This window comes from Mesoplodon bidens, assembly GCF_964165515.1.
Source record: "Mesoplodon bidens genome assembly, chromosome: 5".
NCBI classification, from domain to species: Eukaryota; Metazoa; Chordata; class Mammalia; order Artiodactyla; family Ziphiidae; genus Mesoplodon; species Mesoplodon bidens.
This window is the reverse complement of record NC_138161.1, coordinates 54,066,373-54,090,075: the sequence shown is the minus strand read 5'-3', so window position 1 is coordinate 54,090,075 and position 23,703 is coordinate 54,066,373. Positions and strand designations below refer to the sequence as shown.

Here is a 23,703-nt window from a genome sequence, read left to right as displayed (position 1 = left end):
AGGAATAGCTCTTGCCTAGTAAATCTCAAGGGGTACCCAGTCTGATTGAACTGGTGAGGTGCATCAGTAGGTCTTCCCTTGCTCTTTCATGGTCCTGCATACAGAAAGTTACTCTACAGGATTGGTTTGTTTGAAACACTGCAAGGTTAAAACAGCCGCTAGCAGCCTGGAATGGTAACGTCCACTTGCAAAGAGAGTAATAGTTTATTTTGTAGAATGCCCTATCCCTTTTCAGGTTATCCCTTTGGAAACAGTTCTTTTTACTCATAGGGAAAATTAAACATTTCTGTAGTCACATAATCAAGTTTACATATACCCAGTCAAACTTGTCTTTCCTAAACCTGACACTTAGTGACTTTTATCCTAACTCTTACTCCTCGTTCCTTACTCTTTAATATTTTAAAATCAAAAAACAAGGTTGAAAACATTTTTATTGATTTAGATTTTCTGAGTATTATTACTATTTAATTTTGGGAATCTAGACAACTATTAGACTCTTCTATTGTCAATTATTACTCATCATTTTGTTGGTTTAGTTTTGTTCCAAGTTTAGTTGCCAAAGGAACATCTAGCACTGATGCATTTACCTTCAGACAATAAACTTAGTTTCAAACCTTATAACCTTAGCTGAAGTGATTGTATTTCTTAAATTACATTAGGTTCCCCGAAGCAGGTTAATTGAACTGCTGTTTACTGTTTTGTCAAGATTTATCCCCTTGTATAAACCTACTTGTGTCAGCTCTGTAGCACATTGTTCTGAAAGAAAACTACCTGCTCCTAGAAAAACCCTAAACAAGGCTCAGTAGTTAAATAGAATGTAGAGACCGACTCATCCCAGCGCTGATTTGAGAGGAAAAGTGTCCTCCTGTGTTTAGAAAGTTTCCAAGCTACATTACTGAATTGTGTTTTTTGTTTGGGAGATGGGTTGTTAGATAGAGACAAAGGTCCTTGAGAAATCTTTCTTTCATCTGGTAGAGAGTAATGAGTTGGAGAGGAGTGAGCACTATAATTGTAATAAATGGTTTGTATATGGAGGCTCAAAATCTAGGCTGCCTTTTGTTGTGAGGGTGACATTTGCTTTTGTGCTATTATTTGACCAGTTCTAAGAACAAGTTAATACATATATATGTGATAATTTATTATATGACTTATTACTTGTACATAATTATAAAATTATATAGTTTGTAAAATTTTAGCAACTGTAGCTAGAGTTTGTCTTAAACACTGGTTTAAAATAAAATCTTAAGTTATTTGGGGATAAAATAGAGTTCTTAGGCTGGTTTGATAGAGGGCAAACTTAAAAAAAAAAAAGCTCGTACACAAATTGAACAGTGTTTTGTGGATACAAGATATAAAATGGAGGGTAGAAGAGAGTGAACAGAATTCCAGGAGGTTTGGGCCTGGGAAACAAAAGTGGGTATTAAGAAATTCCCACTCAATAAAAGTTAGCCACTGTTTTATGGCTACAAAGGAATTCATGATCTTGTTATTCCCATCACCAAATTGTATAGCTCATTGCAGTTTAGGAGTTTGGAGGAGAGAGAGGTCATTTAGAGTTGGAGTAGACCAAAAAGATTTTGTGGGGAAATTTTCACTGGATGTATGGGGAAATTAGGTGGGACTTAACTAGGAAGAAAGGTGAGTTAAATTAATCATGGAAGCAAGGAACAATAAAATTGGTGTCAGAGACAGAAGGACAGGAGCACTGGGATGGGAAATTGCAAGAATATGTTAGAGTTTGACTGTGGAGGCCTGGCTTCCAGGTCAAAGTAGTTTGAGCTTAATCCTACCAACCATATGTGTCTTCCAAGTCTTATTAACAGGGATCTGAACAACTACTGGCTTTTCTAATCACTTTAGTAACGAATGTTTAGACCACAACTAGGAAATCTTCACTTACCTTTCAAGATACAGGGTTGAGTTCATTTTCCTTAGAGATTTTATAACCCTGTTGGGAGCTCTCACACTTTATAATTAATTGGTTACTATGCTCTCTCCACTACTAGTCTGGGAGACCCTGGGGAGGGGGCAGATCTGTGTCCTACAAAACTGTTGTAGTTCCAACACCTGACAGAGCGAGAGGCAAACAGTAAGCACTTATTGAATATAAATTAGATGAATGGATAAATCAATGGTGAGATGTTGAGTACTTCTCATTTTTAAGGCATCATGTAAGATTTGTGGGGAAATATGTAATTATTATTTTTGATATCTGCCTATAAGGAATTTAAACTTTAGTTTGGCAGCTAGAACTTTGATACAAAAGTAATTAGTCATTTTTGATAGTTTATACTTTCTGCTTCCCTTTTCTCTGATTGATCACCTACCTTTAATCTTTATGTGCCTCTATCACTGTGTCTTCTAAGGTTACTAAATGACCTCCTATTTGTCAAATCCAGTGTTTGAATTTTCTTAATCTGCTTGATCTCTATCTAGCACTGAGCACTAGGGAATCCAATCTTTTGAAATTCTCTTTTCCATTTTGGTACCAAGACACTGAACTGGATTCTGACATCTCCTTCCCTCCACCACTATGCTAGTCATGCAGCCTCCATCATCAGCATGTTCAGTGTTCCTACCTGATGTATTATGTGCTTCCCTGTCTCTTCTTTTCTACACTGTATGTCCTTGAGAGTGCTTCCTAGGCTAATATCTCTGTTCATGATTTAACTTGTATGTGTAAACTCTACTTCTGTCACTGAGTATCATCACTTGAATGCCACATCATCCTCTCAAATTCAGTGTTTTTAAGACTAAACATTGCGTTTCCCCTTAAGCCCCTATCTCTTATACTGACATGGTACCAGCAGTTTCCTTGTCATCCAACCTTGAAACTTGGTACACATTTTCTCCTCTTGCTCACTTTTTATATTCAACCTTTGGCTCTTATGGCAAAGATACATAGGTTCCTTTTCATTGCCACAGTAACTGCCAAGGCACTGGTTTCCCTGCAACCAGGTTTTGCCTTCTTGAGTCCATGTTCTATGTTGAATTGAGCCTCATAAACTATCCACATTAGCCCAACCTCAGAATCCTTCTATGATGGTTATTGCTTGCAGTCTGCCTCGCCTAGCCTAGAGTTTGAGGCCCTGCGTACAATGTGAATGGCAGAGTTCTCCAGCTATTTTACCCCCTCACAAACCCAATGATTTAGTGACAATGTACTGGTCAACGTGCCTGATTTGGTGCATTTGCTTGCACCGTTCCCTTTTCTAGAATGAGTTGAAGCTCAAAAATTACCTGAACTCTGGCCTCATACTGAAGTCCAGTTAAAGTCTAAGGATCTCCCTAAAGCTTCCCCCATAGTAGTGTTTTCCAAAGTGTGGGGGACATAATTTTAAGTGGTGCATTAAAAGAAAGGCATCAAAAGAACATGAATTATTTAGTTAAAAAAGTTATTCCCTTTTCTATTTCCTTCACTCTTTCTAACTTTATCGAGGAGAAGGCCTCAATTTGGTTAAACAATTTTGGTTTTTAACATCACTCTAACATTTAATAATTTTTCTTTTAATCAGTGAAAAAGCAGGGAGATAACCCAGTGCATTCGGCAGTCACCATTATCTAGTTAGAAATAAATAACGTTATTTTGTTTAGGTTTGTTTGTTACCTTTCATTTATGGTAAAAATACTGGTGTTTCTTTAGGATGATAATATTAATTTAAATAATATTTAAATGTAACATTAATCAATAGTTAAACAATCACCCAATTTTAATATTAAATATTTAAATTTGATTTAAATATTTAAATCATGTTTCACTTACACAGAAAAATATCAGGTAAATAATAATATATGTAGCAATTATTAAGAGGAAAATTAAAGAAGGTGGGACATAGGAGTACACAGAAATTATAAAAACTGCACATGAATGACTGCAATCTGGGGAACTCTCAATTACCATTTTAGCCTACAAATTTTTTTTTCATTCTTAAACTGTGAAATTTTAGTCACTCTTCTAAGTTTTTTTGTATTAACTAATGGAATTATTTCAAGAATCCTATGTAAGATACTATTGTTTTCTCTATTTTACAGATGAGGAAATGGACGACATAATTTGCCCAGCTTCTCTCAAGTGGCAAAGCTGTAGAGACAGGTTTTGATCCCAAGTCTTTAGCCTCCAGAACCTGTGCTTTTAGCTACACTGCAACTCTGCCTCAGGAGAAGCACATCAATCTTTGATTTGATAATAACAGGTAAGATCTTTTGTGTTCACTATCGTTCATCTGTCTCTGTCCCCCAGAGGGAAAATTTTTATTCAGACCTGAAGTCCAGCTCTGTAGAAACCTCCTATAAGTAATTGTATTTAGAATTGATTTCCATCTCTACAAATGACTTGAAAACCTTTTTTTCCCAACAGTTTAGTTCTTAAAACTCAGGGAGTACTCAGTACTACAGGTTCAATAACAAGTAGGAAAACACGTCTCTGCATGAATAACTTTTATAGTTTGTTCATTAGAAAGTCCAGGAGCATGATGACCAAGCACAATTTGTATCTGCTTCCTCAGCAGACTTCCCGGTAGATGAACAGCCCTGGGCAGTTCAAGTGAAATATTTAGTAACTAAACAGGGAGTAGTATGAAAGCAAATTATATACATTGGAGAAATGCATCACAGAAAATGTTATGGTTAGACTTGATATTAGAAAGGATCACCCTTACATTTGCCTTTTCAATTCTCGAAAAAAAAACTGAAAGGGCACTTTTCTGAAGAACTGCAATACCCTAATTTTATAATTACTGGAAATCATATTTTGATGTAAGGATTTTATAATAACCAGATATATTTCCAGCATCTGTGTATTTAAAATATAGATCTCATATACAACTAAGAAATATTTAACACAGAAATTTGCTCGTAAACGCTCAATATTTGCTTTTTCAACCCACTTAATATAACTAAAGTTGCTGTATTTCTTTCATAATTCTGCTGTCTACTAATTATTGGTCTAACACAGGAGTAGGCAAACTATGACCTGCATTTCAAACCTGGATATGGCCTCTTTTTATGTGGCTCACAAGCTAAGAATGATTTTCACATTTTTAGGGGTTAAAAAGAAAAGAAAAAAAGAATTATATGACAATGACTGTATGTAGCCTGTAAATCCTAAAATATTTACTATATAGCCTTTTACAGAAAAGTTTGCCAACCACTGATCTATCTTCTATGTTCTTCTATAATGTGCCTCCAGCTTTTATTTTGCTATGCATTTATTTCCTTTTTCTTAAATATTGCTGATTGAATTCTGGTCTGGTAGTACTTCATCTTTCAGTTTACAATATGTGATTCTGGTACTGTAATATAAAGTCAGTCGGTTAAAGTCATCTCATATTTTACCTAACCTAGTGTTTGTTATGCTGGAAACCTGCACTTTAGGAAATGCACTTGAGCAACCATCTCCAAGGATGTCTATTTAAACCAGGATATCAGAACTGAGCCTGATACTGATTGGGGCAGGGCGATGGTCATTGGGGCATAGTGTATTGCCTGTGGGAGGAATGTAAGTCACTGAAGCCAGGGGGAAGACAGTGTTATATCTAGAATCTAAAGGTGGCCTGCCTACAAACCATGCCTCCTGGTATTTACACACCTGTAGAGTCCCCTTCCACACTGAATTTGAGTTTGCCTTTGGTACTTAACAGAATGCAGCACAAGTGACACCATATTACTTCCAAGCCAAGTCATAAGAAGTCTTGTAGCTTCTGGCTTGTTCTCTTGGAATGCTTGCTCTTTGAATGCTTCCTCTCAAAATCCAAAAAAATTAGCTAAGAATCTCAGGCCACGTAGAAAAGACACATGTAGACATTCAGCCCCAGCTGAGCTCCTACACAACAGCCAGCATCAATCACCAGTCATTTGAGTAAGCTATGCTGAATACCTAATCTCAGACTATCAGGTGATTCCAGAACCAGCTGCCATTTGTTTGCAATCATTTGAGAGATCCCAAGCAACAAACACCCAACTGAGCTTCTACCACCATGAAGGGTAATAATAAATTATTTCAAACCAGTAAGTTTTGAAGTGATGTGTCATGCAGCAATAGATAAATGGAACAACATGTTCCAGTAATTCTTTGAGTATGTCCTTATTTACAGGCTTATCTTGTACTTTCCTGTGGCATGCCTGGGATCAACCATTTCTCCAAGAAACCCTAATTTCTATTAGTGGAGAATGATATTTAAAACTAAGATATGGATGTTAGATGATCTCCTTGTTATAATAGGTCTCTACTTTGAGGTCCTCTCAGGGGCCAGTACTAAAATATACAATATACATTATTTATTTATCTATTATCTAACCATGCATTCACAATGAAAAATTTCAATTCTAAAACAACCACACAGATTATTGTAACCATTCCCTTTAACATATATGTACCTCTTATTGCTGTCAATATACTTACTTATTTGATCAATCTCTCTTGCTTCATACCAACTTTATAATGAGGGAGCCCTTTCTTCCCACAGTGTAGATGCCCTCCTTACCCTATGCAAGTTTTAACTCCAAACCCAGCAAAGATACTAATGCTACACCCATCTACTATATGAGCTCCAACGTTTATTGCCCATCTAATGACTTTTGACAAAATGAGGAAGGGAAGAAGGGAGGAAGGCAGGAAGGAAGGGAAGAAAAAGGATATGTTTTAATAGTGATTTTTGAGGAGAAAATCTGGCACATGTTGACTTATTTTGAGATTGGAGTATGAAGAGAGCAGTGTAAAATTGGCCAAGAGGATATCTCAAAAATCAGGCAGAGCTGATGTGAGAAAATGGAGAAAAAACATTTTGAAGAGAAATCTGAGCTTAAGAGCTGAATAGGTACAGAAATGTATACAGAAAAATAAGTAAAAGATGATTTCTAAGTACGAGACTTATTTTGTTGGGATGTAGAGAGTAGGGCAAAGAAGATATGTTCATGTGAGTGTTCTTGGGGCTAAATAACCTATTAAACATATTGCTGCATAACTTTGCAACTGTAGATTTGTGATGCAAATATGGAAAATTAAGTCAAATTTTCATGTGGTTATAGTCAACAAGAAGAACCAATGGAATAATGTCTAATTTAACAATACATTGCAAACTCAGGTATAGTAACTATGCTCAACCCTTAAATATAACACTGTGGCTTAGTGTTTTACATGTAAAACAGGCTCAGAAAAAAGATGAATTCAGCACTGGCCACATCACAAGTTCATCCAGTAACTAAAAGCAAAGCATTTCTCAAATAATTTTTTTAGCTTGCAAACAGATTGCACTCTCTTGTTAAAACATACTGAAATCTGTGTTATGAAGCTCTGATAGGTTATGCCATAATAAATTCTTATTCTTCTTTCAGTCAGTGATAGAAAAAGAAGCCTGATTTGGAAGAATTGAAATTGATTTACAATGAGAAAGAAATTCTTAATTTTTCCCTTTGAGATACAATTTCTCTTTTCTCTCTCAATGAACTGTAAGTAAAAGTAAGACCTTGTCATCCTTTGGTCACTCACACCCTCTGAAAAACTACTGTTTCAGTCCCAGCCGTGTGATGACTTGGAAACTGGTCATTAACTTATTTAGTACTGGTCAGCTGAGCCCACATTCCACACTCTCATTTTCTCTAGAATAGAAACAATTACTGTGCTCAATCTTTTTCACCCACATCTTCCATATATGATCTGTCTCAATTTTTAAGAAACCAGTTATTTTATCTATTATTCACCATATGGTTTTCAGCATCCACTATTCTCACTAACTGTGGACAAATAGTTTTCTGCATTTCCAGATTTTAATAGGTAATTATTTTCTTTGTGGAGAAAAAATCTTTTAATCTGATCTATAATTTATGGAATACACGATTTTAAAAAAATATAAAACAAAACTAAACAAACCAAAACAGACATTCAGCAGGCTGGATGCTCAAAAGTTATCTAATTTATTCAAAGGCAACCTGTTGCATATTTCTTTAAAAACAAATATTAGCATTATTAAAGAAGTAATTATTTATAAGAAGTAATTCGATTGTAATAAGTCAAGGATGCTTGTTGTAATATTTAGGGAACCCAGGAAAAGAATGCATACTTAACAACTTAATAGAACGTTTAAAAAATGGAATTTTTAATATTAGTAATATGTGATCAATCTAAAAGATGAACAAGAAGAGAGAAAAGAGAACATAAAATATAATAGGTCAAATAGAAAATATTATATCATTTAGATGATGGAGAGAAAAATGGACAACTATTTGGGGAACTGTAAATATATATACAGTTTATACACACAAATATATAATTGAAATAAAAGTGAATTTTATAAAAACTATAATTTTCAATGAAGAAATTAACTCATGAAATATGAAGAAATTATGAGTGGATATCTATATAACCTAAGAGGTAGGGATAACTTTTTTCATTTGTAAGATTTTTTTTTTAAAGTAAACTTACTTTCCTAAAAGTCATTTAATATCTTTAATATTTTTGTGGCTAAGATGGAAAAATATGGGAAATATATATAACAATTATTAATTAAAACATTTTCATATAACCAATATATTAGATTAATATATGATTATTATTATTTTTTAGTTTCTGCTTTATAACAAAGTAAATCAGTTATACATATACATCTGTTCCCATATCCCTTCCCTCTTGCGTCTCACTCCCTCCCACCCTCCCTATCCCACCCCTCCAGGCAGTCACAAAGCACCGAGCTGATCTCCCTGTGCTATGTGGCTGCTTCCCACTCATTTGTAAGATTAATGACTGAATCTTTAATGAGAAAGTGTTAGAATTGACCATGTGTTTAAAACATCTTCACACCAAATTAAAGTATATAAACAAACAAACATAAAATAGACAAATAGGAAAATGATGCAATATATACCAAAAGATTATATTTCTTGATACATAGAATGTTCTTAGACAATAATAAAAAACATTTATATAATGTTTCTTTGCAGTAACTGTAGCTTTGTACCATCAGATTTAGAAAATCATAGAGGTGAGAGAAATTTAATATAAATCTTCATTTTATAAAAACAAAACAAAACATGCAAGCACTCCAGTAGAAAAATGGGAAAGGTCATCAATAGGCAATTCAAATGAATACCATTAGATAAATTATAAATTATGTTACCTCAAGAGAAATCAAAGAAATATTACTTTAAAACTCATTTAAAATTATTATACTGGAAAATGCTAATGCAATAATGTGTGGGAGAATGGACATTTTCACATGCAACTATCACACTGTAATCTTGTATAACTCTAGAGGATATGATGGAACCAAAAGTTTAATGCATTTCTTTATACTTCAAAATTCTATTTTTAGGAATATTCCCTCCTAGGCAAGTCACTCAATAAGTGTAAAAATTATAAGTATATAACAACATGACTTTAACAATTTTGTAAGTAATAAGTAAAAAGATACTTTAAAATTTTTTTTATTGCAATATAGTTGATTTACGATGTTGTGTTACTTTCTGCTGTACAGCAAAGTGAATGAGTTACACATACACATATATCAACTCTTTTTTAGATTCTTTTCCCATATAGGTCATTACAGAGCATTGAGTAGAGTTCCCTGTGCTATACAGTAGGTCCTTATTAGTTATCTATTTTATATATAGTAGTGTGTATATGTCAATCCAAATCTCCCAATTTATCCCACGCTCCTTTCCCCCCCAGTAACCATAGATTGTTTTCTACACCTGTGACACTATTTCTATTTTGCAGGTAAGTTCATTTGTACCATAGAAAAAAGATACTTACAATAAAAAATTATTCTTAACTTTATTTCACCTCATGCAGTCATAGGTCCTTCAAGAACATGTGAAAAGGTAGTCTTTGTACATATACTTTGGATGATGGAAATTCCTTACGGTCAAAAAATATCCTCATAATATTTTATTAATTTTTATTGGAGTATGGTTGCTTTACAATGTTGTGTTAGCCTCTACTACACAAACAAATGAACCAGCCATACACATACAGATACCCCTCCCTTTTGGACTGCCCTCCCATTTAGGTTACCACAGTGCATTAGGTACAGTTCCCTGTGGTATTCAGTATGTTCCCATCAGTTGTCTATTTTATACATAGTATCAATAATGTATATGTGTCAATCCCAGTCTCCCAATTCCTCCCACCCCACCCCTTTCCTCCTTGGTATCCACAAGTTTGTTCTCTATGTCTGTGTCTCTATTTTTGCTTTGCACATAAGATCATCTATACCATTTTTCTAGATGCCACATATATGCATTATTATATGATAGTTGCTTTTTCCTTTCTGACTTACTTCACTATGTATGACACTCTCTAGGTCCATCTACATTTCTACAAATGACCCCATTTCATTCCTTTTTATGGTTGAGTAATATTCCATTGTATATATATACCACATCTTTTTTATCCACTCCTCTGTTAGTTGACATTTAGGTTGCTTCCATGTCCTGGCTATTGTAAATAGTGCTGCTATGAACATTGGCGTGTGTGTGTTCTTTCGAATTATAGTTTTCCCTGGGTATGTGCCTAGTAATGGGATTGTTGGGTCATATGGTAGTTCTATTTTTAGTTTCTTAAGGAACCTCCATACTGTTTTCCGTAGTGGCTGTATCAATTTATATCGCCAAACGTGTATGAGAGTTCCCTTTTCTCTACACTCTCTCCAGCATTTATTGTTTGTAGATTTTTTGATGATGGCCATTCTGACCAGTGTGAGGTGATACCTCATTGTAGTTTTGATTTGCTTTTCTCTAATAATTAGTGATGTTGAGCATCTTTTCATGTGTTTGTTGGCCACCTGTTTGTCTTCACTGGAGAAATGTCTATTTAGGTCTTCCACCCATTTTTTGATTGAGTTGTTTGTTTTTTTGATATTGAGCTGCATGAGCTGCTTGTAAATTTTGGAGATTAATCCTTTGTCAGTTGCTTCGTTTGCAAATATTTTCTCCCATTCTGAGGGTTGTCTTTTTGTCTTGTTTACGGTTTCCTTTGCTGTGCAAAAACTTTTAAGTTTCATTAGGTCCCGTTTGTTTATTTTTGTTTTAATTTTCATTACTCTAGGAAGTGAGTCAAAAAGGATCTTGCTGTGATTTGTGTCAAAGAGTGTTCTTCCTATGTTTTCATCTAAGAGTTTTATAGTGTCTATTCTTACATTTAGGTCTTTAATCTATTTTGAGTTTATTTTTGTGTATGGTATTAGAAAGTGTTCTAAGTTCATTCTTTTACATGTAGCTGTCCAGTTTTACAAGCACCACTTATTGAAGAGGCTGTCTTTTCTCCATTGTGTATTCTTGCCTCCTTTATCAAAGATAAGGTGACCATAGGTGCGTGGGTTTATCTCTGGGCTTTCCATCCTGTTCCATTGATCTGTATTTCTGTTTTTGGGCCAGTACCATATTGTCTTAATTACTGTGGCTTTGCAGTATATTCTGAAGTCAGGGAGCCTGGTTCTTCCAGCTCCATTTTCAGATAATTTTTTATCCGAATTTTTATGTACTCCTCTAGCCGCCAACATTCCCATACGGACTTGCTGACAGTATACACTAAAAGGTATGAACAGTGCAATGTGAAAAGCCCCTGACATAATTTCAAATATATGAACTTCATTAAATTGTTCTGGTTCTTTATTGAATTTTTCTTTCAGCCTTAGTGTCTGAGATGGATTTCAAGCAAATGCAGCAACAAATCAAATGTTCTTCCTTGGGAACAGATGAATGTTTTGCTGCTTGTCAATCTCTAAGTTCCATTACCATTTCTTTCTCTTTGTGTGGAGTTTTGATTGTCTGTTTGTTTGTTTTAGACATTTTATGTCTATCATTTACAGTTCTGGTACCCTGAGTATTGCAAAATAATTTAATACTGAAGATGGACTCTGAATTTGGGGATGCCAGTTTCCCCACAATCAGTAAGGCAGCATACCTGATTAGAAGCACCATCATATATCACAATCCTACCAGATAGTCTGATCTGCTACAAAGGTTGTCTGAGGTTGCTTGTGGTAGAACTTGGGATAAGTCACTTGAAGATTCTCCCTGGTCTTCACTGTCTTATTGTAAGATGATGAATTTGATTGCAGTAGTTGGCTTTTGTAAATAATCTCTTTCAGTTCAAAATTAGTGCAGTGCTCTTAATCCCATACCTCTATCTTGCCCCTTCCCCCTCCCTATCCCCACTGGTAAACCACTAGTTTGCTTTCTATATCTGTGAGTCTGCTTCTGTTTTACTATATACATTTGTTTTATTTTTTAGATTCCACATATAATTGATATCATACAGTATTTTGTTTGTCTATATTTGAGAAATGTCCTATTTTGTTATTCTTAGAATACTTCCCACCACAGAAGCCAGCTACTGGTTTTCCTCATCTCCCTTGTAGCTATGAACAGGCATGTGTACTGTATGTTGCTAATCACATCACTGAAGCTAGAGGCTTATAAAATAAAGGTCTATGTCAAATTTATTAGGTAAGGGTTATGGTAAAGGTAGAAGCTACATTTAATTTCCAGTGGTAATTAAGGAAGCTTCACTGTGACTTTCTGCAGCATTCCTGAATGTTTTATCTTCAAGAATGTTTTGATCCTTCCATAGATTATTTTATTTTTATTAAATCTTTTCCACTTAAATTAGCCAGCTTTTTTCTACTGCTTACAACCAAGAACTTTCACTGAAATATTAGCACATAGTAGTAGTCTTCAAATGGTGGTGGTGGTAGTTAATAATAGTATATATATAGTAGAAACTGTCATAGTATATTAAAATATGAATGGTTAAATGTTGATAATTGTTGGAGCTGGACGATGAGTATACAGAAGTTTATTACACTGTTCTCTCTTCTTTTATGTATATTTGAAATTTTCTGTGATAACTTAAAAAACACTTAAATATATGCATGACAGACACATGTGATGACAGTTGGAAATTGATTCTTAACAGATGCTTTACAGTTTATTTTTAAAACTATATGAAAGATATCTGCAAGAGTTGGCAATTCCAAATATGAGGCTATATTCAGATTTATTTTTTGTTTAATATTGTGAATATCTACTTGGCCCACCTGGAGGATGCAATCACAAATGATATGAGGGGTTGATGAGAGACTTGAATTCATCATCCCATCTTAATATATTAACCAGCGATAAGTTTTGTGTTTCAAATTTTGATCATGCAGTTTCTTCAGGGAATTATATTTTATATTAAAATATGTGGTGAAGCAGGGTGCAAAATAAAATTACAAGTAATTTTTTAAAAATTGTCTTAGTAATAGATACTGCTAATAAAATTATGTTTTTGTCAAATGATCTGCTTTGAAGTATAATACTATGTCAATCAGTGTCTTTTTTAACTTTTAAAGGTTGCATTTAATTATTATAAAATATTAAAATAACCAATGTCAGGGATATGCTTGGTAAGTGACATTAGACATATATGCATATCTGGAGATATTATTAATGCAAATAAGATGTTTTCTTTAACCCACTAAAATGCATATCCAGAAAAAATAATTTTTTTCATGGTTAATACTTTATTTTCTTTTAAAATTTTTATGCCATTGTACCTTATTATAATTACATTTCAATGTTATATTCTAAATTCTATCTCTTAGCACACTAACACAAGTATTTACTCAGTGTTATCAAAATCTTTGCAGTGACTGCCTCGTAACTCTGTGTCATCATAAGCTAGTTCGATTAAGGATTCTTTCATGAGAAAAAATAATATTTTTTAATATTTCAAGGTACAATTTGTCTATATAATCATGAAGTGGAAGAGAATAAATCTAAATCAATAACTGAATAGAAAAACAAATTTGTATTGCACTGTAAAGTGTTATTATCATATTTCATGAGTGTATTGTTCTAAAACAAGACTCCTTAAGCTCTTCATAGATAGTAGCATAGCCAGAAGCTGAGGCCCAATATCAACATCTAATTAACAAATGGAAATCAACTGGGTAAGAGTTACTCTTTTTGCGTACCCTAATAATACCCTAATATTGGCAACAGATTCACCTGAATCTATACATCTACAAATTTGTTGAGAACTGTGAAATCATAACAATTTCTTCAAATTTATTATTATGAGCTTCAGTCTTTATATACATAGAGATTTGTAAATTTGTATTATTCGGTATAAAATAACCTTTAATAGCCTCTAGAACCTTTAATATAAAATGTATCAAGAGAGTATTTTTGTTTAGGATTTTATTATTTTAACTATCCATACTAGTTTTGCTTCCTAAATGCCACTCAAATTCTGTCTCATATATCTAGTGTTAATGTTTTAGTATAGGTTCTTGTCATCTTTTTCCTTGACCAACACAAATTCCATGTAGCCAGTTTTCCTAATTATTATCTATCCTCTTTCAATTCCTCTTCAGTCACCATAGTTTATTGATTCTAAGTACACAATTTTTCATATTTAAATTTCTTTGAAATTAGAATACTTCTTACAATCACTGTCAGCCATATGGCAGTCATGATGAGGTTATTAGTGTCTTCACCCAAACATCAAGTGTCCCAGTATCATAACCTGCATGAATGTCAGCGACTTAAAAACAAACAAACCTAGAATAATGGTAGAACAACATTCCTAAAGAGAAAGTCAAAAGTAGTCTAGCTTTATATGACTGCACACCTAACTTTCAAGCACTAATGGCTTTCAGTTCTTCATCAGTTCTTTAAGAAATGTTGTATTACCAACATTCTTGATGGAACAGAGGAAGATTTAGAATGTAAAATCACAGATATTGACCACTCTGAGTTGAAAATGACTCAGTATTTTATATGAATACATTCTTGTTATGAAGAAGTTTTGAAAATACCTTAACCATTTTATTTCCATTGTAATATCCTTTCTAAACGTATGTACGAAAGTTATAACTAATAAAAATAAATGTTTAATTCTAAAAATAGCTCTTTCCGCAACTATAAAATAATAAAGTGATCTGTAAGCATTGTTTCATAGTTTAATTAGTGGTATTTTTTTTCAGTGTACCTTAAAACCTTTGGCATCTTTGTTCAGTAATTCAGTAATTACCTTGTGTCACCTTTCTAATTAAAAAAGTAGCCATCAGCATCTCCCTGTTGCCTATGAAATACAGTCACAACTCATTAGCATGATGGGGCCTGCTTTAGGTTGGGTTATCTAGAAGTAGAGACCAAAACAAAGTTCTTGCACAATTGATTTGCTGAAGCGATGCTTCCAGGTGAAACCTGTGATTGTCTGGGAAACAGAATGGGCAGAAGAGACATCAGGGTAAGAATGTGTGCTCAGCTGAAGTCTATGTGAGGTCTCTGTAAAAATATGTGTTCAGCTGACCCTATGAGGAGCGTGTGGTGGTGGTTCTGTGCTGTATCAACGTAGTTAAGTTGGAACTATATTCCTAGAATCTCTTTCTCATTATGGCTTTGGGTTTATGGTTGGCCACAAGAGAAATATGCATGAGATTTGTAGGGCAGAAGTGAAGCAATAACCATTCTACTCTGAAGGTCGGTGAAGGGCACCGGGTGCTGGTGCAGATTGCTCCCGCTGTTGATGAGCTGGCTCTCCTGCTTGGCCGGAGGCAGCAGCTGGGGGTTCACAGCCTCTCCAGCTCCCATTTGATCTCTTACAGTTTCTCTAAGCCCTGGGCCAGCTGAGTATACAGCTCCATGGTGTGGGTCTCCAGCTTTACCTACAGGTCAGCTATACCATCATGGTTGGAGGCCATGGGAAACAGACATGCATCTCAGTTTGTGCCTGTTGGTTCTAGTCTGCCTTCATGAGTTCTACTTTGCTCTTTTTCTGTTCCACTATATGTCCACCTTTTCTTCCTAACTGCCCTTCTGACTTTTGGCAACTTCACCAATACCATGAGATGCAGAGGCAACAGTCTTCTACAGACTCTTTCACCATTGCTCATATTTGTATAGGTTTACACTGTCCTACAATTTACCATCTATGTAATTTGTCTCCTCATTTCCTAATACTTCATATGGGCCCTGATTCTGACCATAGTTAGTCTTTTGTCTATTTTCCTAACAACCATCCCTTTCTTTTCAGGTTCTAAGGTTTGTTTGTTTCTTTGTTTTAATTTTATTGGAGGATAGTTGCTTTACAACGTTATGTTAGTTTCTTGCTGTATAGCAAAGTGAATCAGTCATATGTATACATATATCCCCTCTTTTTAAAATTTCCTTCCCATTTCGATCACCGCAGAGCACTGAGTAGAGTTCCCTGTGCTAGGCAGTAGGTTCTCGTTAGTTATCTGTTTTACACATAGTAGTGTATATATGTCAGTCCCAATATCCCAATTCTTCCCACGTCCCCTTCCCCCCTTGGTAATCATAAGTTTTGTGCTCTACATCAGTGATTCTATTTCTGCTTTGCAAATAGGTTCATCTGTGCCATTTTTCTAGATTCCACATATAAGTGATATTTTATGATATTTGATTTTCTCTTTCTGACTTATTTTACTCCGTGACAGACTCTAGGTCCATCCACCTCACTACAAATAACTCAATTTCATTTCTTTTTATGGCTGAGTAATATTCCATTGCATGTATGTGCCACATCTTCTTTATCCATTCATCTGCCGATGGACACTTATGTTGCTTCCATGCCCTGGCTATTGTATTATAAATAGTGCTGCAGTGAACATTGGGGTGCATGCATCCTTTTGAATTATGGTTTTCTCCAGATATATGCCTAGGAGTGGGATTGCTGGGTCATATGCACAGCAAAGGAAACCATAAACAACATGAAAAGACCACCCTCAGAATGGGAGAAAATATTTGCAAACGAAGCAACTGACAAAGGATTAATTTCCAAAATATACAAACAGCTCATGCAGCTCAATATAAAAAAACAAACAATTCAATCAAAAAATGGGTAGAAGACCTAAATAGACATTTCTCCACAGAAGACCTACAGATGGCCAACAAACACATGAAAAAGTGGTCAACATCACTAATTATTAGAGAAGTGCAAATCAAAACTACAATGAGGTATCACCTCATGCCAGTCAGAACAGCCATCATCAAAACTTCTACAAACAATAAATGCTGGAGAGGGTGTGGAGAAAAGGGAACCCTCCTACACTGTTGGTGGGAATTGATACAGCCACTATGGAGAACAGTATAGAGGTTCTTTAAAAAACTAAAAATCGAGGTACTATACGACCCAGCAATCCCACTCCTAGGCATACATCCAGAGAAAACCATTCCTTTTTATACTCCAGACCTAGACAGATTTTCTTCTCTTTCTGTCTGGAAAGCTACTGTGCAACCTAATAGATTGCCTCCAATGTGCCTTCCTCTGAGCTATCACATCACTCTGGACATGCCTTCAGTATAGCAACTATCAATATTTTATTTGCATTACAGCTACATCTTTGGTTTTTAGGTTGTTTAGTAACTCAAGGTTTGCTGTTATTCAAAGTAGATGGAGTTTGGGACTTCCCTGGTTGTCCAGTGGGTAAGACTGTATGCTCCCAATGCAGGGGGCTGGGGTTCTAACCCTGGTCAGGGAACTAGAACCCACATGCATGCCGCAACTAAAGATCACGCATGCTGCAACTAAGCATTCCGCAACGACGATCCTGAGTGCTGCAACTAAGACCTGGTGCAGCCAAAATAAATAAATAAATAAATAAATATATTTTTTAAAAGTAGATGGAGTTATCACTGAAAGCTTAAATTGCTTTGTACTGTACCTTGGGTAATTGAAAATTACATTTTAAATCTTAATATTTATAATGTATGTGTACATTAAGAGGATTCTAATTCAGCTTTGCATGAGTTACCATATTCTTATGGACAAAGATAGGGCAAATGAGAATTAGGGACATGTGGACCAAAGTTCCTGTAAGATTTCTTTTTTGCTTTGTTTCTCAGTTTTTGTTTTTGTTTAATTTTTATCACCCCTCCAAATGAATAGCTCAACAGAAAAACTGCTTGAATTTATGTGTGCTCACAAAAGAAATCCATGTGAGGTTCATTTTCTCTCCTATATTCTTCTGACAAGCAGTTCTACTTTCACTACTATTTTCACATAGTGTATTACTAAAGCTACTAAAAGAGAGATAAGTAGGAAAAAAAAAGTAAAAACATATTTTAAAACTAAAATTCCTCTGATAATTATGAAGAGTTTGCAAATTTCAAGAAATTGTGAGAGTTTTAAGACCAGACTGGAATTACATGTACTATAATTTATAAAACCCGAATTTGGAACTGGGGAGATGTTTGGGATATGGAAGGCCTATGTAATTCAAACAGGACAGTGGTTAATGAACAAAATAGATTGAAGCACACATGTGTAGAACCTGAAGATTTTTCCCCAGAGAATATTGTCAGGAGATTAAAAAAAAAAAAAAGAAAGATATGAACAAGGAAAGAACTGAAAAAATAACCCAAAAGAAGAAAAACCTCAGAAAGCTAAACATAACATGCTGAAGATTAAAGAACTCAAATTTTAAGTTCTCATTTGATAGAGATAGTGAATATTTTTAAGTAATTAATGCTAGCTGTTGTAACAAAAAATTCAAAATTACCATTGATTAACACAGTACAGTTTTATTTCTTGCTCTCCTCACAGGCTAATCAGATGTTTGGCATGTGGTCCTCTTCATAATTCCTAAAACTCAGTCAAATAACTGAATTGCAAGGGAGGTTGGACTTGTAGGCTAGATGTGTGTCCGGAAAAGTAAGAGCATTGGTTTAGGTAAGCAGCTAGCGTTCTCTGCCACACCTACTTTAAAGTGTATCTCAGAGGACACCCCTTTTATAAAACCTTTCCTGATTCCCCTTAGTTCTACTGAATTCCCTTAAACAGATCTGTCACCTGTCTCATTTGACTTGAAAAAGTCTGGGCTTCTGTTTATTTTGTACTGGGTTTGTCCTTCCCATTAGAATGGATCTTAGCTCTTCTAAGGGCAAAAACTGAGTGTTAATCATCTTTGTGTCTCCTGTAGTAATCAGTGTAGTGCCTTTTGCGTTTAGAGACAATTGTATTTGAATTTGAATTCTATTTGGTTTAGTGGAAAGAAATAAATTCTCAAAAAAAATTAAACTCACTAAAATTACAACTGGCAGCTTTATATAGTTATCTGTTTAGCTTTATTTGGGAGATTATTTTAAAGCTTAGCATATATTCTAATAAAGTCATACTTTAGAAAATGCATTTCAGGCAGGAAAGAGTGATGGCATATGTGTTGCAGATGGAAAAGAACAAAAGATGCCACTTACACTTCCAACATACTGAAAATAATATAATGAAGGCTCTTATAAATGACTGTGCTTCTCTCATAATGAATTAAACACTTCACAAGAACAAAAGGACAATTTTAGAATAGAGTGGTAAATGTAATAGAGCTACTTAGTGAGGAAGGGAGTCATTATTGAGAGATGAAAGAGAAAGAAACAAATTGCAACAATGAGACTATATCCCATGATTGTTTTCCCATTTTTACTTTAGGAAGGTAGATGAGTTACAGAACTCATCTTGATTCTGTTAAGTGTTTAAAGTAAAACTAGGAATAAAATTTTGAAAGTGTTCTTTAAAAAATGTGAATGCCAGTATTGACCGCAGCTGCACGCTGATTAAGGAATCTCTTAATAATGATAAGAAAGCTGGCTCATTCCCAATTCAGATTGATTATCACCAGGGCAGACAGTGTAAGTGATGGCCACACAATACCATTAAGATATATATCAAAGAGTCTGAGAGGGAAACTTTAAGATCTACAGTAAGATTGTCAATCCATGGCAAAATGTAGTCAGATCAGATCAATTTTCAATTTTTTTCTTCCGTAAATACATGTGTAGAATGAATGATCAATTGATGGTATACCACAAATGAAAGAGTGGTTCAGTGACATTGTATACTCTGTTAAAAAAATTAAGAGCCACCTAGCCAGAGCATTGGTCATGCTGATGCCATGTTTACATCTTAAAATGTGGATGTAATTCAGATGCATGAGATAAACTTATACTCTTAAAGTACTGAGTTTTATTTCATATCCAACCATTGTATTGAGGGACTTAATTCAGTTGTATTGGGTTGGCCAAAGAGTTCTTTCGGATTTTAAGTAAAAATATAAAAGATACATTTTTCAGTTTCACCAAGAACTTTATTGAACAACATATTCACAGTTTTGTTCCACTACATTCTGCCATTTTTCAGGCAACTTCATAATTCCATCTTACCAAAAATTTGTATCTTTTTGAGCAAAGAATTGTTCCAGGTGCCTTTTACAGTCTTCCAGGGAATTGAAATTTTTTCCATTACGAGAATTTTGTAAAGACCAGAATAAATGGAAATCCAAAGGTGCAATGTCTGGAGAATATGGCGAATGAATCAGAACTTCCCTGCCAACCTGTAACAGTTTTTGTCTGGTCATCAAAGAAACATGAGGTCTTGCGTTATCCTGATGAAAGATTATGCATTTTCTGTTGACTAATTCCGGATGCTTTTCACTGACTGCTGCTTTCAGTTGGTCTAATCGGGAGCAGTACTTGTTGGAATTAATCATTTAGTTTTCCAGAAGGAGCTCATAATAGAGGACTCCCTTCCAATCCCACCATATACACAACATCACCTTCTTTGGATGAAGACCGGCTTTTGGTGTGGTTGGTGGTGGTTCATTTCACTTGCCCCATGATCTTTTGCATTCCACATTATTGTACAATATCCACTTTTCATTGCCCATCACAATTTGTTTTAAGAATGGAACGTTTTCGTTACATTTAAGTAGAGAATCGCATGCGGAAATACGGTCAAGAAGGTTTTTTTCGCTTAACTTACGTGGAACCCAAACATCAAAGCGATTCACATAACCAAGCTGGTGCAAATAATTTTCAACACTTGATTTGGATATTCTGAGTATGTCAGCTATCTCCTGCGTGGTATAACATTGATTGTACTCAGTTAATATCTCTATTTGATCACTGTCAACTTCAACTGGTCTACCCAACCGTGGAGCGCCATCCAGCAAGAAATCTCCAGCACGAAACTTCTCAAACCACTTTTGACATGTTTGATCAGTCACAGCACCTTCTCCATACACTGCAAAAAAAATCTTTTTTTGCGTTTCAGTTGTGTTTTTACCTTTCTTGAAATAATAAGGCATAATATGCCAAAAATGTTGCTTTTTTCTTCCATCTTCAATATTAAAATGGTCACGCAAAAATTCACCAATTTTGATGGTTTTTTTTTTTTTTTTAGTGCACGCTGATATGACAGATGTCACAATACAATCTAACAAAATTGTTTCAAATGAAGTTAAAGACAACTAAGTACTGAGCTTATGGAAAAATCCGAATGAACTTTTTGGCCAACCATATTTAATAAGTACACTTTTGAAAGTTTCATGTGATAGCATTTGGCTGTAATGGAATTTGTTCTATTTTAAGAATATAACGTAATTTAAGTTTTGAGGATAGAATACTCACGTACATTGTCAAGCATATTATTACCTAGATTTGGATAAATTACAGATCAGAATATGTCCCTGCCTGAAATGTTAAGAACCTTACCCACTAACTCAATTGCCTTATACCTGGTTTAGTCAGGTCCCACAACAGTAGCATTTAAATATTCTATCTTATTTGGTGTGAACACAAGGTCCGAGGGCTGTTTGGGATTAAAGGTTAGTATAATTATTTCTGACAAAAGATCAGGTTTATTGTTTCTGGAAATAAATGATATATTGGGCAGACTCTCTCTCCACCCAGAAAATATGTATTTTACTTGCCAAGAGAATATTAAATTTGCAAATGAATCTAAGATTTAATTTAATAATATTTTGAGATGATAACAGAGTTTTAAATTTTCTTACAGAGATCAAAATTTTCTCATTGTTCTGAGGCCATTTTCCCAGTGACTCAGTGGCATTTATTTATTCTGGGAAAGAGTTGACATAGAATAAAACAAAGGAGTCTATTGAATTTCTGAACACATTTTTAAAATATAGAACTGTCTTGAGATAGAATTGAGTCTCTATTGCAAATATTAGAATTTTTGTAGACAAAAGGATTTGGGTTCTATTATGTTAAAAACTAGTGAGCTCAGAACAGAAAGGTTATACCTATACCACATCACAAATGAAATCTATGAATTATATAAGAGCACATTTTCCTGCTATAGTAAATGGAGGAGACAGTAGAACCAGTTAGATGGAGAGAGAGGGAGAGATTTAGAATAGATATGGCTAGAGCTTTAGATTCTTCTTGAGTCCTTTGGAAAGGATCTAACATCTTCTCTAGGGCAGATTGCAAAAGGTGGGTGTGAGTGTAAGTTTAGTGGGGTCTAAGACAGACATGTCTCCCTTCCTAGGCGTTAGTGTGAGATATTAGATTCTTTTAGAGTGATCCCATGTCCATACTGAATCCTAAGTGGTTTTCATAGCAATGGACATGGGTGGAGCCAAAGGGAATGGGCTTAAAATCAGATTTGTAGGGTCCTTGCATTCCAACACTATCTGGGAGTGTCTATGAAAGTTCTCTAGGTCCAGTTAGAGAGTATGGTTCTGGCTGAGAACAAGTGAGCCTAACCAAAGATATACATGGAAGCACAATGAGGCCTAGACCTGGATACCAGAGGTCATGGGACGATCATGGACATTAGCAGTAGACGCCAGCATACAGTGCCACAGACCAAGAAGAATGAGTTACTCTCAGTGTAGGCCAAAGCAGATGAAAAATAATGGTAGAAAAAAATTCCCCATGATGCCAGGGCAATAAATAAGCCACCCTAACCCTGCTCATCAAATTTAGATCACTTCAAAGAGAAGGAAAAAAGAAAAGAGAAGACTATTGAGGAAGATCCATAATTGACTGACTAGTTATGTTAAGTACCTAACATAAAAACTGAACTGATTACCTAAAAATAAGATGAGAGGTACTGAGCAAAATGAGAAGTTCTAAAATAAGCTGAGTTCAATTATATAGATAAAAGGCTAAATTCTTGTGCTTACTATCTAGCTATTATTATTTTACAAGTCATAATTTTAACATATTTAATTATACTTACCTAACAAAATGAAACACCAAATTAGAACTTTAACAAAAGCCATATTTTAATCAAAGTACTAGTCCTAAATTTTGGAAGATCAAACTCCAACTGACTAGTAGTTAAAGAAGAAATAGGAGGAGGTATAATTGGGAAAAACACACGTATCTCCCTGGAACTCAAAACTGGAACTTTTCTTACCTTGGCAAATCTTCTCCAAAATTTAGTTGCATTTTGAAATCCCCCATTTCAAAGCCCCATCCAGTAAAAAATACTTCTGATATGCTCAGTAGAAGAAACCTAATCCCATATTTGTCCTATGATAGGGAATTTAAGCTCCATTTCACTTACAAAACACCCCCTTGTACTTATTCAGGTCTGCCCTGAGTTACTAAATATATCCTTTTAATATCTTTGCTTTGCTCCAGTATAAATAAAAGGATAGATATAAATCACACTTTAAAGATGTTATATGAAATATTTAATAAGGCATGAAAATAAAACATTTCTGATTATTAGTACTTTAAGAGCTAATTAGAAAATAAGCTAATCTGTTTTCTCTTCCATAATTAATTTTAGGTACAAATAATGCTAAGGCATTTGTAATACGTAGCTGGGTATAAAATAGTCAGTAATTAGACCAATAATTTTTATTGGTCATCCATTTTATCACAGTTGGAAACTAGAGAGGAGCAGTAGAAAGACCCCTGGATTATGGTACCAGATTACTGGGTCACACT

General features: G+C 34.7%; 1 long non-coding RNA gene across 1 annotated transcript in view; it reads left to right on the top strand.

Moving 5' to 3' along the window:
• Positions 1–4,043: 4,043 nt before the first annotated feature.
• Positions 4,044–23,703, top strand: part of LOC308618018 — a 96,754-nt gene continuing 77,094 nt past the window's right edge. The window contains exon 1 of the long non-coding RNA XR_014015950.1: positions 4,044–4,193. This is a non-coding gene — a long non-coding RNA (uncharacterized lncRNA). The remainder of the gene's footprint in view (positions 4,194–23,703) is intronic.